Genomic DNA, 19,208 nt, shown 5'->3' with positions numbered 1-19,208 from the left:
ACCGCACCACTTTAAATTCCCACCAACGATGTAGCAGAGCTTAAGTTTTGCCACATCCTTGCTAGAATATAGTATTTTTGGTAGTGTTTTAACTGTTCTGATAGGTGTGTAGAGATATTATACCCAAAGTCTTTATTTGCGTTTTCCTGATGGCTAGTGATTTGAGCATTTTTTCATGTGCTTACTTGCGATCTTTAGTTAGATTCACTTTAATAAAGTGCCTATTTATGTCTTTTATTCATTATATGCTATCTATCTATCTCTATATACATACATATTTATATCATATATATATGCATATATCATATATATATATATATATAATTGCATGTGAGAATGCTTTGCATCCTCTAGATTTAAGTCTTTTGTTAGATATGTGGTTTGCTTATATCTCTTAGTTTGTAGCTTGTTTTTCACTTTTTTCACAGGTTGAACTGAGCAAAGTTTTAATTTTGATGTCCAATTTGTTGAATTTTTTTCTTGTATGGTCCCTGCTTTTGGTATAATGTCTAAGAACTTTTCACTAAGCCTTGGGTTCCAAAGATTTCTCCTTTGTTTCAGTGTTTCATATTTTACATTTAAGTTTGTGCTCCATTTTGAGTTAATTTTCATGGAAAGTATAAAATTAGCATTCATGTTCTTTCTGTTGTAGTTTTTGCATATGAATATCCAATCACTCCAGCACCATTTGTTGAAAAGTTTGTCTTTCCTCCAATGAATTGTTCTTGCACTTTCTCAAAACTCACTTGTTTCCACTGACCTATGTAAGTGTCTATTGCTCTATCAATAGCACATGGTCTTGCTTACTGCAGCTATATAGGAAGCCTTAAAACTTGGTATGGTGATTCTTCCATCTAGATTGTATTTTTTCAAAGGATTGTTTTTAGCAATTTTAGGGCCCTTATCTGTACATGTACATTTCATAAAAGTGTGTCTATGTGTACAAAAACCTTGTGTGTATTTTGATAGAAATTGCATTGTGTTTAGATTAATTTGGGGAGTATCTTTTAATGTTGATTCTTCCAGTTCATGAATATTTTTCTTACACAATTTTCTACACAATTTCCTGCATCATATCCTTAACAATCCATTCTTTCTGTGGTGATGTGAAGCAAAAAATCTACACATAAAATTTCTCTCACTTATTAGGATTTATATCCTGTTTCCTTGATTAATTTGTATACCTCTGCTTAAATACCACATTGTTTTAATTATTAGAGCTTTCTATTAAGTTTTTATGTCTGGAAAGGTAAGTACCTAATCTTATTTTACTATAAAATAACCTTTACTCCTCTTGGACATATGAGCTTCTTATAAAGTTTAGAATTAATTTCTTGATTTCTATGAAATAAAGATTGAAATAGCATTCAATTTATAGATTAATTTGAGAGAGAAAAAAATCATAATATTTATGACAGAGAGTCTTCTTAACCTTAGGCATGGAATATTTCTTTGGTTAGTGAACCCTATTTAAACCTTTCAATAAAGTTTTATTATTTTCATTAAGGTCTTTCACATACTTTGTTAGATTTATGCATAGATACTTTATATTTCAGTTATTATTGTAAAGTTCAGTGTTTTAAATGTACATTTCCTAACTTTTTTATGTTGGTGTGTAAAAATGTACTTCATTTTCAGATATTGATCTTATATCTGTAATACTTAGGAAATCTCTTTAATTCTCTTAGACAAGTGACAAAGAATCAAGAGTAAGGGCCGATGGAGGTTTTTTTCTTCTACTCTTCTGAAATCACACAAAGCACACTCCAATTATGGTTCTCCTTTTGTTTTGACCACTGGAACACCAAAACCAACTTTTTCTAGCCCTCACAAATGTGTGGATCATATTGCATGTTGGACAGGTCAAAATAAACCCCAGTATCTTTGACAATTAAGGAGAAAGTTGATTGAAGTTTATGTGAAAGAGACCAAGGAGGAAAAGTCTGACATAAGGAGGTAGTTCAGGGAGGGTTCCATGAGCAAGTAGAGAGCAGTCATTCAAGTCAGTCCTTGTGAAGAGGTCTAGTAGGACATGACTGCAGTTATGGCACCAGATATTAATCAAGTGTGGGGTGTGAATGATTTAAATGAATTAAGGAATAAATGGAATTGTTAAGGCTGTCATTTGAAAAGTTCAGTTTTAAAGGAAAGGAAGAAGTTGAATGGTAGCTTGAAGATTAATTTTGTAGAAATATTATTATTTTATGATACATACTTTTCAGACATCAGAACTGTTTTGTTTTGTGTTTTATAGTCTATGTGAAAGAGAAATCCAGATATATTTAAGAAAGGGAAAATGGACTTGATTTGATCCTTGACATTAAGTTTAAAAGATACCTAATATTAACTAAAGGAGTATTTATTTATCAAAACAGATAATGAAGTTGGGCAGGTTTTTTAATATCAATCAGAATGGAATAATAATATTAAATTTTATATTTCTCTAAGACATTTTGGAGATTGTAAAGTGGTTTGCTAAACATCAGTGTCTCAGCTGTGTCACTTTCCAATGCTGTGACATTATACAAGTTTCTTCTCTCTTAGATTTTCATCTGTAAATGATGACATTGAGTATAAAAGTTCATTTTTTTACTAAGCACTTACTTGGGCCAGATTCTGCGCTCTGAAGAATTTCTCATGCATCATATCATTTAAACTTAACAACTAAAGGAAAAAGTATGACTACATTGGATCTAAATTTGTAAATGAGAAAACAGTGATTTATGCAAGGTTACACAGCTGATTCGCCAAGTAACTTGGATTAGAAATATTCGAGTTCTCTCTTACCGTGTCATTCATTCTTCTTCTCAACAGCAAAGAATAACTTTATAAGATATTGACCTACCAAGGGCTTTGCTGATGCTTAAATACAGAAAAACATGTAAAGTGTTTAGATTAATGCCAGTCAGTTATCTATTTTGTATAGATATTTGCTGTTATTAATGTTATAGCTTTTGTTAGGTGACTTATTTTGAATCCTGTGGATACTCAATAGTTAATTCTAATGTTTCCTACGCCACTGAAATTGTAATTTTAAAATCATACATTTAACAAAAAGCTAAAGTTCTTTCTGCCTGTATTACATATGCAAACATACAAATGTATTACATCCATATATTCTGTTCCCCATAATTTCTTCGTTTTTAATGATCATTTGGATTTTCCATCTGTTCGCTGTCATATTAAACTTAAATTGAGACAATTTGCCTGTGCACTGCTTTCTTTACTGTATCTTCATTTGACCTGAAAGTCTATTATCAAAAGCTATACAAATTGAATCATTAGACTGACTTTGACAGCACAGTTCAGTTCAATTGCAATATCTCCATTGCCTCTGAAAGCAGTTGAATTAAAAAGAAATCACACTTTCATACTTTATGAACATGTAGGTTTCCTGTCAGGCCAATGTGTTACCAACTTCAAAGAGTGAAACTGAACTAGCAGAACAGATTCATTTCTATCTGGACTCCACACTTCAGTAGTTTGGCTGGAGTTCTGATTTCCACAGTGCCCCATCAGAATGACCTCAGTAGAGGTTATTCCATCTCTTCCGGAGAGTGAGTGTTCAATGACACTCACAGAGAAATCACTTGCAGCAGTTGTCAGCATAGATGCTGCAACAATGGGCATGTCCTTTGCCACCTTGCAGGTAAACAGCTATGTTTATATATCTGTTGTTTATTCCTTTGGTTGTTAGCACATGAATAGATGAATTAGCTAGTTTTGTAAATTGTTTATATCCCAGCTCTATCTTTTACCATCCATTTGACCTTGGAGAGTATCCTTAACTCTCTAAGCTTTAGTTCTCTCTTCAGCAAAATAGGGAAAATAAATTGTGCTTTCACCTATTTGTTATAAGAATTATCTGAGTCTGAACTCTCTAACACTTCATGTAGGGCATGTACTCTTTCATTTCCCTTCAAATTTACATTTCTCCCAGTTTCTCCGTTGTTTGACATGATAGCTGTTTTTATGACTTTTCTATCCAGAAACAAGGTTTATTGCTATGTCTCCTCTGTCTCTTACTAGAGGTATATGGACTCTTATTGTTCTAGAATCCTTGGTGCTTTGTGGTTTATTAAAACCCTTGCCTTTGAAGTTGCCATAGTTTCCCACAAAATATGTAGAGATCAATATACAGCTGGAAAACTCAATATAAAATTGGAAAACTTTCCATAACTAAATTGTCAAAGATAGTTTATCTAATAAAGGCATTGAACTCAAGATAGTTAATAATAATAATAATAATAATAAATAAATAAATAAAACAAAAGAATCATCACTATGAATAAAAATGATATAAATTTGACAATTTATCTTAACTTAAAATTGACAATTAATGCTCTCCTGTTAACACAGTATAACATAAAGTCTCAGTTTGAGGGATATAAAATATGAAGTCCTGAGTTCAAGTACTGAAGTCTTCACAGTTGACCATGGGTTGATTTTTCAGGTTATATCAACCTTCAGATGATGATATGGAAAACTATTCCTTTGAGAATTGCTTGCTTTCAAATTTGTGGCAACCTCATTGATATCTACTGTTTACCTTTTCTAAGCAATTATTACAGAATTTGTTTTTCTTCACCTGACATCTAGATGATCATCTTTCTCTACCCTCCTGAGCAGGACACAGAATCCATGGTCTCTCTCTCTGGAGTTCATGGGGAATTGTCAGGTCCTTGCAGGCTGGGATCAAATTTGTTATTGTTTATTCCTATTTAAGGGCTTACAGTGTCTCTTTTTTTTAATGCAGTTCATGGTGTTCCTACTTTATCCTTAAGAAATACATTGAACTCCCACTTTATTTGTAGAGATGAGATGTCTTAGAGCAATGGTTTTCAACCTTTTTCATCTCATGGCACACATAAACTAATTACTAAAATTATAATATAAATACTAAAATGAAAAATATAATATTGTTGCTGATGTGACAAATACATAGGTATAATTTCTATTGATTTATAAAAATTAATAATAATAGTAATTACCTACCCTTTTTACTCCAAAGTGACTTTTTAAAAAGTATATCAGGTGCCTATACTTGTATATAAGGATTTCTGGTACCAAGAATTAACCAGATGCAACCTTATTATGAAACTTGAACAATAAAATGCAACTCAATTATATGTTTATGTTTATGTTTAAGGTTCAAGACAGGGCATTCACATGGGATGGCTATTGCTGTGTTCTCATTTTTTTTATTTGACAATCTAAGGGAAAAGAGTTCAGTGCCCTCCTACTAAATAGTCAGGCATCACATATTTTAAAAATTCTTGCAGTACACTGGTTGAAAATCGCTGCCTTAGATTTAATAGAATTTCTATGAAAGCTTGCCTATCTCTTCTACCCTGATTTAGCTTTAAACATTTTCTTCTTTAAGTAACCACCTATTTTACTCCCATCACCACCACCATCAAACTTTTTCTAAACTTTGTCTTCAAAATTTTTATTGTCTATGTTGTTTGTATTGTTTCACTCATAACACTTCTTTTTTTTATACCTTCCTCTCCCTACCCCATACTCATAACACTTCTGACACCAAGTACGTGGGGGTTATTCCAACACCAACCAATTCTTCAGCTCTCTGGACACCAACTTGGTGTCCTATTGTTCAATTTAATTTTGACAGCAACTACAGTAGTTGTACAGATGCTACATTTAAGAGCTCAGTCCAACAAGACATCCGTCACTCAGATGCCAGTCACAAGCCTCAGCTGCCACCTGTTCTTCTGAATAATCTGCTTTTAAATCAGGGATTCCACAACCCCCTCCTCAGTTGCAATAACTTGCTAGAATGGTTCACAGAAATCAGGAAAACACTGTATGTGCTATTAAAAGTTTATTATAAAAGACACAACTCAGGAACAGCCAAAATGGAAAGATACATGGGGCAAGGTCCGGAGGGTTCCAAGCATAGTAGTTTCTGTCTTCATCAGGTTGAGGGGTGCTAATTTCCCAGCATGCAACTGCATTCACCAAACCTGAACCCCATCGTTTAGGGGCTTTTATGGAAGTTTCATTACACAGGAATGATTGATGAAATCATTAGCCATTGGTGATTGAAATCAATCCCCAGTCCCTCTCCCTTCTCCAGAAATACAGATGTGAGGTGAAAGTTTCAACCTTCTAACCACGTGGCCGATTCCTCTGGCAACCAGCCCTTATCCAGAAGGTGTCTATAGACCCACCAAGAGTCACCTCATTGGAACAAAAGACACTCCTATTACTTCTAACACTCAAGAAAACCAAACGATTTAGAGCCCTGTGTCAGGAACTTGGGACAGAGGCAAAATATATGTTTCTTATTGTTTCACAGGTTGGTTCTGTCACCCTCTAATACATTTCAGTGGCTTCTCTTGGTACTTCGATAAACTTGAGTTTGCCTATGGCTCTATCAGATCTCATCCCTGCTGCGGAACAGGCCTTGCACCGCTCCCGCCTGGGCCGGCTGAGCTGCGCCCATGCTGCAGTTTCTGTTTGTCTGTTACTCTGTACGGCTCTATTCTCTTTTCCCATGGTCTTACTTTTTAATAGACTATACTTTTATAAACCATTTTAGGTTTACCTAACAAGTAAGTAGAAAATATGGAGTTCCCATATACTCCCTCGTGCATCATATACAGTCTCCTATTATAAACATATATATATGTATTTGTTATAATTGATAAGACAAGATTAATACACTATAACTGATTATAACCCATAATTTTCATTAGGGTTCACATTTCATGTTGTACCTTTTATGGGTTCTGACACATACAGAATGACATGTATTTCTAGTGCCCTCAAAATGTCCTATGCTTAATCAATTCGTTCCTTCCTTCCCTCTTTCCGAACCCTGGGCAACCACCTATCTTTTAACTGTTTCCATAGTTTTGCCTTTTTCAGAATGTCATATGGTTGGAAACTTAAAGTATGTAGCCTTTTGAGAATGGCTTTCTTTCGCTTAGCAATATGCATTTAAGATTTCTCCATTTTTTTTGTGTATCAATAGATTATTTCTTTTTAGTGCTGAATAACATTACATTGTCTGGATGTACCACAATTTATTTATTCATTCACCCTACTAAAGGGCATCTTGGATGCTTCCGAATTTTGGTAATTATGCATAAATCTGCATGTATACATCCATGTGCAGGTTTTTGTGTGGACATACTTTGTCAACTCCTTTGGGTAAACAAAAAGAGTGCAATTGATGAATTGCATGGTAAGAGTTTTGTAAGAAACTGCAAAGCATCTTTCAAAGTGGCTGTAGCATTTTAATTGCCAGAAGCAATGGAGGAGAGTTCCTATCACTCCACATCCTCACCAGCACTGGGTATCTCAGTGTTCTGGACTTGGGCTGTTTCAGTAGGTGTGTAGTGGTACCTCATGGTTGTTTTCATTTATATTTCTCTGATGACATATAATGTGGTGTTTTTCATATGCTTATTTACTGTCTGTATATTTTCTTTGGTGAGGTATCTCTTTAGTCATTGGTCTACTTTTTAATTGGGGTGTTAGTTTTTTTATTGTTGAATTTTAAGAGTTCTTTGAATATTTCTGATAACATTCCTTTATTAGATGTGTCCTTTGGAAATATTTTCTTCCAGTCCATGGCTTGTTTTCTCATTCTTTTGACATTGTCTTTTGCAGAGCAGAAAATTTTAATTTAATGAAGTCCAGTTTATCTTTTTTTTTTTTTTACGGATTGTGCTCTTGGCATTATATCTAAAAAGTCATTGCCAAACCTAAGGTCACCTAGGTTTTTTTCCTGTGTTATCTTTTATGAGTTTATAGTTTGTCTTTTACATTTCATTCTACAATTTCTTTTGTTACTTTATTTGAAGGGTATAAGGTCTGTGTCTAAATGCAGGTTTTTGTTGTGTTTGTGTGGGTTTTTTTTGGCATTTGAATGTCCAGTTGTTTTAGCGCTGTTTGTTGAAAAGCCTATCATTTCTCCAGTGTAATGCCTTTGCTCCATTGTCAGTGATCAATTGACTATATTTATATGGGTATATTTTCGTGATCTCTATTCTGTCGAATTGATGTATTTTTCTATTTTTGCCAATTCCACAGTTTTGATTATTATAGCTTTATAAAAAGTCTTGAAATGGAGTAGTGTCAATCCTCCTATTGTTCTTCTCTTTCAGTATTGTGTGGGTTACTCCGTTTTTTGTGCCCCTCCATATAAACTTTAGAATGATTTTTTCAATATCTACAAAATAATTTTCTGGGATTTGATTGAGATTATGTTGAATCTGTAGATCAAGCTGAGAAAAGTTGACATCTTGGCAGCACTTCTTCCTGTGGAACATCGTGTTGATGACCTTTTCTTGTGTTTGTCATTCATACCCCTTCTTTAAATGTCTATTCAAATACTTTACCCAATTCTTAATTGGGTCAATTATTTAAATTGTTATTCTTGATCACTTAATCTTTTATCATAATCTTGATTTCTCTGGATTTGCTGCATATAAGGACCTGCTATATGGCTCTTTGTGCCTTATTTTAGGCTATTGTTTAGCAAATACATAGCTTAACTATTACTAAAGAGATGATTGTCATGAAATATTTGCCATTCATTTATTATTGCTAACCAGAGAATCCTTAAAAGGCTATATCTAAAAACAATAGTTCAGTCACACCTTAGTTAATATTAGAAGCAAACTCCACTAACTAGAAGTTCAGGTAATTGCTTTAACTAACTAATTTCAAAGATGCTTGAGAAGCCAAAATAAGTGTTGAAAAATGTGTTCATATATACAGATATGTACATATTTAAATATATAAATTCCTCAGGCCTTCACTTAGAAATATTTTACTTCGTATTTTATAAACAATGCTAATAATTTGCATTTTCAATTTTCAAATTATAGAGAAGAAATTTGAATTGAGGTAGAGACTGTTAAAGGCAGATTGAATGCTTGTTAACAAAAGAAGATTACAGATCTTTCAGAGAGAGGATAAGATCATACAAACAAGAATGTTTTCAGCTTGGCTGGCGTGGCTCAGCGGCTGAGCTTCGACCTAGGATCCGGGCCATCAGGGCTTGATTCCCAGTCAGGACACATGCCTGGGTTGCAGGTTGCAGCCGATCAATGACTCTCTCATCATTGATGTTTCTATCTCTCTCCCTCCTCCTCTCTCTGAAATCAATAAAAATATATTTTAAAAAATAAGATATTTTCAAAGCAAGCATCTTGGGGTGTGTCCACTTAGCAATTGAAATGTAACACATTTTGTAGTACTGTACTGTGGCCAGATAATACATTTTGCAAATGATAAACATTAAAAATTGAAAGCAGTATTAGATTTAACATTCTCTGTTTAATAGAGTATGTATAAGTTATCTTAGAGAATTTTCTATAAAATATAGAAATTGTTTTATAATTAATATGTGGTGATGAGAAGGAACTAAGTTATAGGTCACATTTCTGGAGCTGCAGTCTCTTAGATGCTATAGGTAATTTTCCAATAGTGTCACATAAACCTATGACTGTATCTTAACATTTATGAGAAAAACTTTCTGCTATATTAGAAGAATTTTCCTGCTACAATAAGAGAATGATGCTAAAGACATTTGGGATACTAACTTTGAAGTAGCAGAAATATAATAAAAACTCAACCAAAAAAACCCCCAAAACTCATTATGGTAGAAAATAAAATGCTTATACATAGGTAGAGATTTAAAGGCATATATTTTGGAAATGGTCAAGATGTCCTTTTTGCATGTCTTCACTCTTGCAGATTTCTAATTATTTATTTGAGTATCTTGGAAATATTTTGTGCCTCTGTGCTGATGCTTCCTTTTTATCTCACCTCCTAGTTCTAACTATCCAATGAATGTTTTGTGGTTGCTCAGTCCTACTCATAGTAAATGTTGCCATTTGCTAAAATCTAAACTCTTTTTTAGGATGAGATGGTTTTACTTAATTATTCCTTCTTTGTCTTTTCCTAGTTTTTTACTATGCCACCTTCTATTTCATTCCCTAGCTCCTTCAAAGAGCTAGAAATGTTCAAGAAGGAAGAACTTGGGATTTTGATTTAGAAATCAGAATTACAAATGTCACAATGTCACCCCTCCTTCATAATAAGTAAACATTTTAAATAATTGAATATATTTTATTTGCTGTAAATCATCTTTAGAACGTGAAGAGAATCCTTAACTTCAGTGAGTGACAGAAATCGATGTGAGTCCCACGAATCACCAACACACCTGAATAAAGATGACCTCTTGGTTAATAGAAGTAATTTGAATTCATTGTACTTTTGAGATGAATACAATTTTCAGCTTTTTATTGGCAGGTGATTAATCAATATGTATCAAATTGTGAAGACTGCTAACCCCGCCAACGGCTTCTGACTTGCTTAACCCTGATTTATATCTTTGTTGTACTAACCTAATTTAAATAACTTGCTGTCTTGGCTTAAATAAATGATTTCAGTGGAAATATTCAAATGAGTGATCGAAGTTTCAGAGTTAAATATATTCTTTCCCAAACCTGAATTCAGCATTGCAGGCCTTGGTAATTGTTGGCACTTTATAGCACAACACTTAGCTGTGATCAATTGTAGCTTTCTCAGGAAAATCCCAGAGCTCATCTCCAGGATGAACATGCCGTTAAAGCGAAGGGGTGGAGGGGTGAAGGGTGTTAAAAATTGCTTAGCTGAGTCTGACATTTTATCTCTTAAATATTAATTATACTGTGGGCTTCTTCCTATTTACATACCTAAGTGTTTGCTTGGGACATAAATGGTACTAAATTGTCTTGAGAAAGCCATAGAGCAGCTTTGTTAGATAAAACTTCTTGCAGCTGGTAATTTTTGGCAATTAATATTATGAATGCTAATGCGATGGGGAGAAGGGAAGGCACTTCCAGGATGCCACTTATCTCTGTAAAACGAAAGAAAATGTCAGAAGTGGTGAGCCTGCTGAGAGTATTACTTCTGGGAAGGAAATAGATGGCAAATGTTAAAATTATCATATTTATGGACAGGCGAGAATTTTAAAACTGGGGTATCTAATAAATAGTTTAGCAAATTGAGTTTATTTAAATATTATTAAGTGCTTGCTTTGGATTGTTTTATGTAACAGTAAAAGCTTTTTAAAAAATTATACTGAATAAATAATGTATGGCCCAAAGTAAAATTGAAAGCAGATTCACAGAAGTTAGCTCATTTGATTATTTCAATAATTGGTAAGGTAACAGGAGGGCAGTTCCTTTGATGATTAGGGTCAATATTTAAGATAAATATTAAAATTATATATATATATACATATATATATTAGGATAAAGCTGAGCTTCATAGATAAAAATGCAAAAGCCTAAAGTTATGAAGGAAAAACTTCAGAACTACTGGAACCTACTTCAACAATATTAGAATTGTTGTCATAACTTTCAAAGTGATTACATTCTCTCATACTTTCCAAGTCAATAAGAAAGGCCACTATGCCGTCACTGCTAATTAAACAAGGGAATTTAAACCAGGCTAACTCTCCACTGGAAAGAATTAGGTTGAGAGCAGCAACTAGCATTTTTAACATATGAGTTTTGTACAATTCAGAAATGGAAATAAATTATATTATCATTTTGCCCAGTTCCCATTTGTGATTTGAAGAACTCTGAGTTTCAGTTTATGTGAGTTTCTCTGAGATTTCAAATTGCCAGGTAAATTAATTTTGTAAAGACTTAGGAAAAACACAGTTTTAAATATCCAGTGTTGCATTTTGACTCAGGTGTATGTTTGAGTTATGGTGGCTATGACACAATAGTAATTTGGTCAGTAAGGGAGAAAGTGTTCTTTATAAGGTAAAACAGAGTGGTCAGTAAAAATGTATTTTATTTAGTTGTTTTCCTATGCTCATTTGTATGTACCAATATAATGATGAGGATTGTTACTGAAATAAAATAAACCTTTCTAATTGTGTATGATAGCGTAAATCTCCAGTTCTAATTAGTCTATATCTCATAATTCCCAGAGGCATATTCACAAGTGGCATGCCATGTATACTAATTTTTTGTCTATTAAACATGGTCACTATATAAAGAAAACATTTGAAAAGTGATAAATTAAGAAGACATTTTTCCTCTTTTTATTTTAATTCATTAAGCCTTTATTGAATATCTGCTCAGTATCTTCAGATCTGTAGGGAAAGGAAATTCAATAGTATTCTCTGCATAAAAGAACCTACTTATTTTTTCAGAAACAAATGTGTAAATGTGATAAAATTGAAATTTAAACATGCGTAGGCAGCAAAAAGGATAATACAAGGCATCATCATACCATATAGAGTTGATTTGAATACTCTTTAAGGATAAAGTATTAGAATTATTTCCAGTTAGGTAGCACGAAGCGTTGACATTGCAAGGTTGATCAGGTGCTCTGGCCTGGAATTTTTCGTTGGATGCCTGAAATTCCTCTGGAAGGAGGGGGAAGGACACCTTATGAAATATTCAGAAAGACAGTAAAATCTATAAGTAAAAATGCTTTTTGTGAGTTTATTTATCATAGCAAAGAGTTTTCAAATAACTCCAGGTGAATGGATAACATATATAATGGGATGTCACGTGTCCTAGTCTGCTTGGAAGAGGGCCTTATACAGTAGAAATGTATGTCTCACCCTGTCGGAGGCTGGGAAGCCCCCTGACCTGGCTGCCAGCAAATTGGTTCTTGGCGACGGTTGTCTTCCTGGCTGGTACCTTCTCTTAGGAAGGGGTGGGAACTGAGAGAGCGGAAGAGGGAGGCGCTCAATCTTTCTTTCTAAACTGAATATAAAATATAATCCCAATCAAAATCCTAGTAATCTTTTTTGTAATGTAGAAGTCAATGTTTAAAGTATTTCTAAAATTCATATGGAAAGGCAAAGGACCGAGAATAGCCACACAACTTTGAGAAAGAGGAAGAAAGTTGGAGTATATGACATTGATTTCGACACACATTATAAAAATACATTAATCAATACATGAAGATATTGGCATAAGTGAAATAGATAAATGCGGTAAAAAAGAAAGTCCAGAGATAAACATAAATAAATGATTGACCTTCCAATGAAGCTACAAAAGCAATTCAGAGGAGAAGGAATAATCTTTTAAATCAATATTGTTGCAGCAGTTGTTATCCATATTTTAAAAAAAGAAATAATAACCTCCAAAAATGAACTGGGAATGGATTATATATATCAATAACACACCCCAAACTATGAAAATTACAGAAGGGAACTCAGGAAAAAAGTCTTTATGTAAAGTAAGAGTTTCTTATATACAAAACCAAAAAGATAGCCAATAAAAAATAAATTGACAAATTAGACTTCATTAAAATTAATGACTTTTTCTCTGGAAAAGCTATTGAAAAGACATTGGCAAATATTTTGAATAGAGGACTTTTTTCCAGAATACATGTAAAATGTCAAAACTTGGTAATAAGATGACAAATCATATGATCAAAAAAGATATACAGTTGTCAATTAACATAAAAAAACACTGAAAATTCTGTTATTAGGGAAATGCAAATTAAAATATAAGATACCTCTACATACTTATTATATCACAATTAACTATACCAAGTGTTGGTAAAGATGTAAAGGAACTGGAATTCTGATTCTGGCTCTTCTAGTGAGAATAGAAAATGAAAACCACTTTAGGGTAGTTTGACTGCCCCTTAATAAGTTTCATGTCCATGAAGTGGCTGAGAAGGGGTGAGGGGAAAAGAGGAGAGAAGGGATAGTGAGAGAGGGAAGAGCTTACCCTCATGACCTCATCTAAATCAAATTACATCCCCAAAGACCCATCTCCAAAGACCATCTCATTGGAAGTTAAGACTTCAGTATAGGAATTTGGGAGGAACACAACCAGTCCATTGCAACATGGAAAAATTAAAAATATATTTATCATATTTTCATGGCAAAATGTTTATGTAACATCACTAAGTGACACAGCTGGTTATGAAATACTCAAAATATATTAAGTACATAAAAATAGACACAATAAAAAAACATTAACAAGATAATCTCAAAGATATTTTCATGGGAAAAGAATCCCCAAAATATTAAAAACTTTTTTCTACTTTCTAGTATTTTCAACTTACTTTCAAAGAGTCATGTAACTTCTAGAACCACAAAAGTAAAATGCATGGACAGGGCAAGAGAGAGAGGATATGAATGGTATTCTATAATAAATACTAGTATTGACCAGAATGATCAGAAAAAGGCATAGAAAGCAGTAAATACTTGAGAACTAATGATGGAATTTGAAGGGTTTATGAACATTGTGTGTCTCAAATACAGCCACATACAATTACCTGCAGAAGTTTCAAAAATGTTAATCCCGGTCTCCATGCACAGAGATCCTAAATTAATTTGCATGTGATGGGGGTCCAAAGATATTTTGTTGTTTGTGTTTTTGTTTAGTATGCACATTTTAATTATGTTTTAAAGGAAAAGATAGCGACTGATTTTAGTCAGTCCAAGCTGGTTGTGTACAGGCACACAGATGTTTTCTAAACTTTTAATACATATTTTTATTTTATTGAGGCAAAATCAATAAAATAAATGTGTGCAACATTGTAATTTGACATCTTTATACACTATAATGTGATCACCACCAGAAGTATTACTGTTTTGTACTATAAATTGACCCCCTTCACCCATTTCAACCCCCTTCCAACCCATTCCCCTCCGGCAACCACCAATCTGTTCTCCTTATATTTGTGTTTGTCTTTGTTTTGTGTGTTCGTTTTTTTAAATCCTCACTAGAGTATATTTTTTCCATTGATCTTTAGAGATAGTGGAAGGGGGTATGGAGTGGAGGGAGAGAGAGAGAGAGAGAGAGAGAGAGAGAGAGAGAGACATCAACTGGTTGCCTCTGGCATGCGCCACAACCGGGCCAGGGGTTGAACCCTCAACTCTTCAGTGTGCAGACTGAGTCTCTAACCACTGAGTCACACTGACCAGGGCTGTTTGTTCATTTTTTTATTTTGTTTTTTAGATAGTGAAATATTATGATATTTGTCTGTCTCCACCAGACCTATTTCACTTAGTATAATACCCTCAATTTCATCTATGTGGGCTGAAATGCAAAGATTTCATTATTTTTGTGTGGCTGAGTAGTATTTCATTGTATATCTATCACATCTTCTTTATCCATTCATTCACTGATGGACACTTATGTTTTATCCATCTCTTGGATGTTGCAAATAATGCTGCAATGAGTGTAGGCATGCATATATCTTTTTGAATCCATGTGTTTGTCTTCAGATAAATACTTAGAGGAGGGATTATTGTATCATATGGTATTTTTATTTTTAATGTATTGAGTAATCTCCATACTGTCTTCCATAGTGGCTGCACCAATTTACATTTCCACCAACAGTGTTCAAGGGTTCCTTTTTCTCCATATCCTCTCCTACCCTTGTTTCTTTTTTTTTCTTTTTTGATTATAGCCATTCTACAGGTGTGAGGTGGTATTTCACTGAGGTTTTGATTTTGTACTTCCCTAGTAATTAGTGAAGTTGAGCATCTTTTCATGTGTCTGTTGGCCGTCTGAATATATTCTTTGGAAAATGTCTGTTCAAATCATCTCTCCTTTTTAAAATTGGGTTGTTTGTTATTTGTGAGTTGTATGAGTTCTTTCTATATTTTGGATATTAACCTTTTGTAGGATTTATGACTGCAAATATCTTCTTCCACTCAGCAGGTTGCCTTTTTGTTTTGATGATTGTTTCCTTGACTGTGCAGCAGCTTTTCAGTTTTATGTCCCATTTGTTTATTTTTGCTTTTGTTGCCTTGTGTTTGGAGTCAGATCCACAAAAATATCACTAAAATCAATGTCAAGGAGCTTACCACCTATGTTTTCTTCTAGGAATTTTATGATTTGAGGTCTTACATCAAATCTTTAAACTATTTTGAGTTAATTTTTGTGTATGGTATAAGATACTGGTCTGGTTTCATTCTTTTGCATGTGGCTGTCCAGTTTTCTCAACATTATATATTGAAGAGACTGTCTTTTCTTCATTGTATGTTTTTGGATCCTTTGTATAAACTAATTGTCTATATATGTGTGTTTTTATTTCTGGGCTTTCAATTCTGTTCCTCTGATCTGTGTGTGTGTTTTTATGCCAATACCATATTGTATTGATTACTATACCTTTGTAGTATAGCTTGCAATCAGGAAGAGTGATATCTCCACCTTTGTTTCTTTCTCAATATTGCTTTAGCTATTCAGGATCATTTGTGGTTCCATACACATTTTAGAATTATTTGTTCTAGTGCTTTGAAAAATGCCATTTGAATTTTGATAGGGATTTGATTGAATATGTAGATTGCTTTAAACAGTATAGACATTTAAATAATATTAATTTTTCCAATAGATGAGCATGGAATTTTTTATTTATTTGCGGGGTTTTTTCAATTTCTTTTATTAGTGTCTTATAGTTTTCAGTGTACAGGACATAACCTTCTTGGTTAAACTCATTCTTAGATATTTTATTTTTTTGAGGCAATTGCAAATGGAATCGTCTTCTCAATTTATTTTTTCTGATCATTCATTTTTAGTATATAGAAATGTCACAGATTTCTGTACATTGATTTTGCATCCTGCAACTTTATACTAAATACATTTATTAGTTCTGACAGTTATTTGGTGGAGTCTTTAGGGTTTTCTACATATATTGCCATGTCATCTGCAAATAGTGAGAGGTTTACTTCTTCCTGTTTTATTTGGATACTTTTTTATTTCTTTCTATTGCCTAATTGTGGTGGCTGGGACTTCTAGTACTATGCTGAATAAGAGTGGTGAAAGCACACACCCCTGTCTTGTTACTGATCATATAGGAAACCCTTTTAGTTTTTCCCCATTGAGTATGATGTTGACTGTGGGTTTGTCACATACGGCCTTTATTATATTGAGGTATGTTCCCTCTATACCCACTTTGTTGGGAGTTTTTATCATTAATGGCTGTCAAATTTTGTCAAATGGTTTTTCTGCATCTCTTGAGAGGATCATATCATTTTTACCCTTCATTTTGTTAACATGGTGTATCACATTGATTGATTTGCAAATATTTGGATACTTTTTTTGATGTCCCATTTGTTTATTTTTGCTTTTGTTGCCTTGTATTTGGAGTCAGATCCACAAAAATATCACTAAGATCAATGTCAAGGAGCTTACCACCTATGTTTTCTTCTAGGAATTTTATGATTTGAGCTCTTACATCGTCTTTAAACTATTTTGAGTTAATTTTTGTGTATGGTATAAAATTAAAACCATCATTGTATCCCTGTACTAAATCCCATTTGATTGTGGTATATAGTCCTTTTAATGTATTGTCGAATTTGTTGTGCTAATATTTTTGTTTAGAATTTTTGCATCTATGTTCATTGAGAATATTGGTGTCTAATTTTCTTTTTTTGTGGTGTCCTTGTCTAGTTTTGGTATCAGAGTAATGCTGGCCTTGTAAAATAAGTTTGGAAGCATTCCCTCCTTTTTAATATTTTGATATAATTTGAGAAGGTCAGGTGTTAATATGTTTGTTGAATGTTTGGCAGAATTCGGCAGTGAAGCCTGGACTTTTGTTTGTTGGGAGGTTTTTTTAATATTTGACTAAATCTTCTTACTAGTAATTGGCCTGAGATTTTTTATTTCTTCATGATTCAGACTTGGAAGATTATATGTTTCTAGAAATTTATCCATTTCTTATATGTTATCCACTTTGTTGGTGTGTAATTGCTTGTCAGTTTCTCTTATGATCTTTTGTATTCCTGTGGTATCCATTGTAACTCCTCCTCTCTCATTTCTGATTTTGTTTATTTGAACCTGCTCTCTTTTCTCCTTAGTTATTCTAGCAAAAGGTTTGTCAATGTTCTTTATCTTTTCAGAGAATCAGCTTTTAGTTTCATTGATCTTTTGTATTGTCTTTTTGGTCTCTATTTCATTTATTTTATTTCTTCTTCTTTTTCTACTTCCTTTATGTGTAAAATTAGGTAGTTTATTGAGATGTTTCTTGTTTCTTGAGATAGGCCTCTACTGCTATGAACTTCCCTCTGAGAACTGCTTTTGGTATATTCAGAATTTTTTTGTGTTATATTTCTGTTTTTATTTGTGTCTAGCTATTTTTTTCTGATTTCTTCAATGACCCTTTGGTTGTATAGTAGTATGTTGCTTAATCTCCACATTTTTGTGTGGTTTGATGTTTTATTTTTCTAATTTATTTCTAGTTTCATACCAACATGGTCAGAGAAGATGCTTAATATAATTTCAATCTTCTTGAATTTATTGAGACTTGTTTTGTGGCCAATGTATGAAAAGATGGGTATTTTTAAAGACTTTGAAGTAATCAAAATATGCAACTAAGACTGAGAATCACTGATGGTTGAACATTCAATCCATAAATTGGGACTAATTGACAAATAGTTCTGAATGAATTAGAGCTGATATTTGACCCAATAAGCATTAAAAATCCCATCTGGGTTGTTAAGTTGGTGGGCAGTCTGATGAAAATTGTATTATAACCCTAGTAGATAATTGTGAAGAATTTGAGTTAAATGTAAGTAATCTTATTGAAATTTCAGGGTATCAATTTAGAATCAGGATGGGAAGAAGGAATAAAATATAGCCTATATTCTGTTATATAAAAAGTTAGTTACAATTAGAGTTAGCTAGCAATGTGATTATCTTTTGAGTAAATGAGCTGCATATTAGAGGAAGTGTCAGAAATAAGCTACGTGAATAACCGTATAATTGAACTATTTTAGAATATTTTTCACATTTGCTGAATGGATATATAACATTACCTTTAATAATCTTTTAAATGCCAAGATTAAAATGGCAGTGGAAAATTATTTTTAAAAAATAGAATTGATCCTGGCTGGGCATGGCTCAGCGGTTGAGCGTCGACCTAGTATCCAGGCGGTCAGGGTTCAATTCCCGGTCAGGGCACATGCCCGGGTTGCGGGCTCGATCCCCAGTCAGGGGCCTGCAGGAGGCAGCTGATCAATGACTCTCTCATCATTGATGTTCTCTCTCTCTCTCTCTCTCTCTCTCTCTCTCTCTCTCTCCTTTCCTCTCTCTGAAATCAATAGAGATATTTTTTTAAAAAATAGAATTGAGAGCATTATTGAGGCTCAGTGTTGATAGTTTTCCTCCCTTACCCTTAGCACATTGTACTTTGTAAAAATCTACACTTAATGTGCTCCAGTAGTGACTCTTTGCATTTGCATAGCACCATGT

This window comes from Miniopterus schreibersii, assembly GCF_964146895.1.
Source record: "Miniopterus schreibersii genome assembly, chromosome: 11".
NCBI lineage: Eukaryota > Metazoa > Chordata > Mammalia > Chiroptera > Miniopteridae > Miniopterus > Miniopterus schreibersii.
This window is presented reverse-complemented; position numbering follows the sequence as displayed.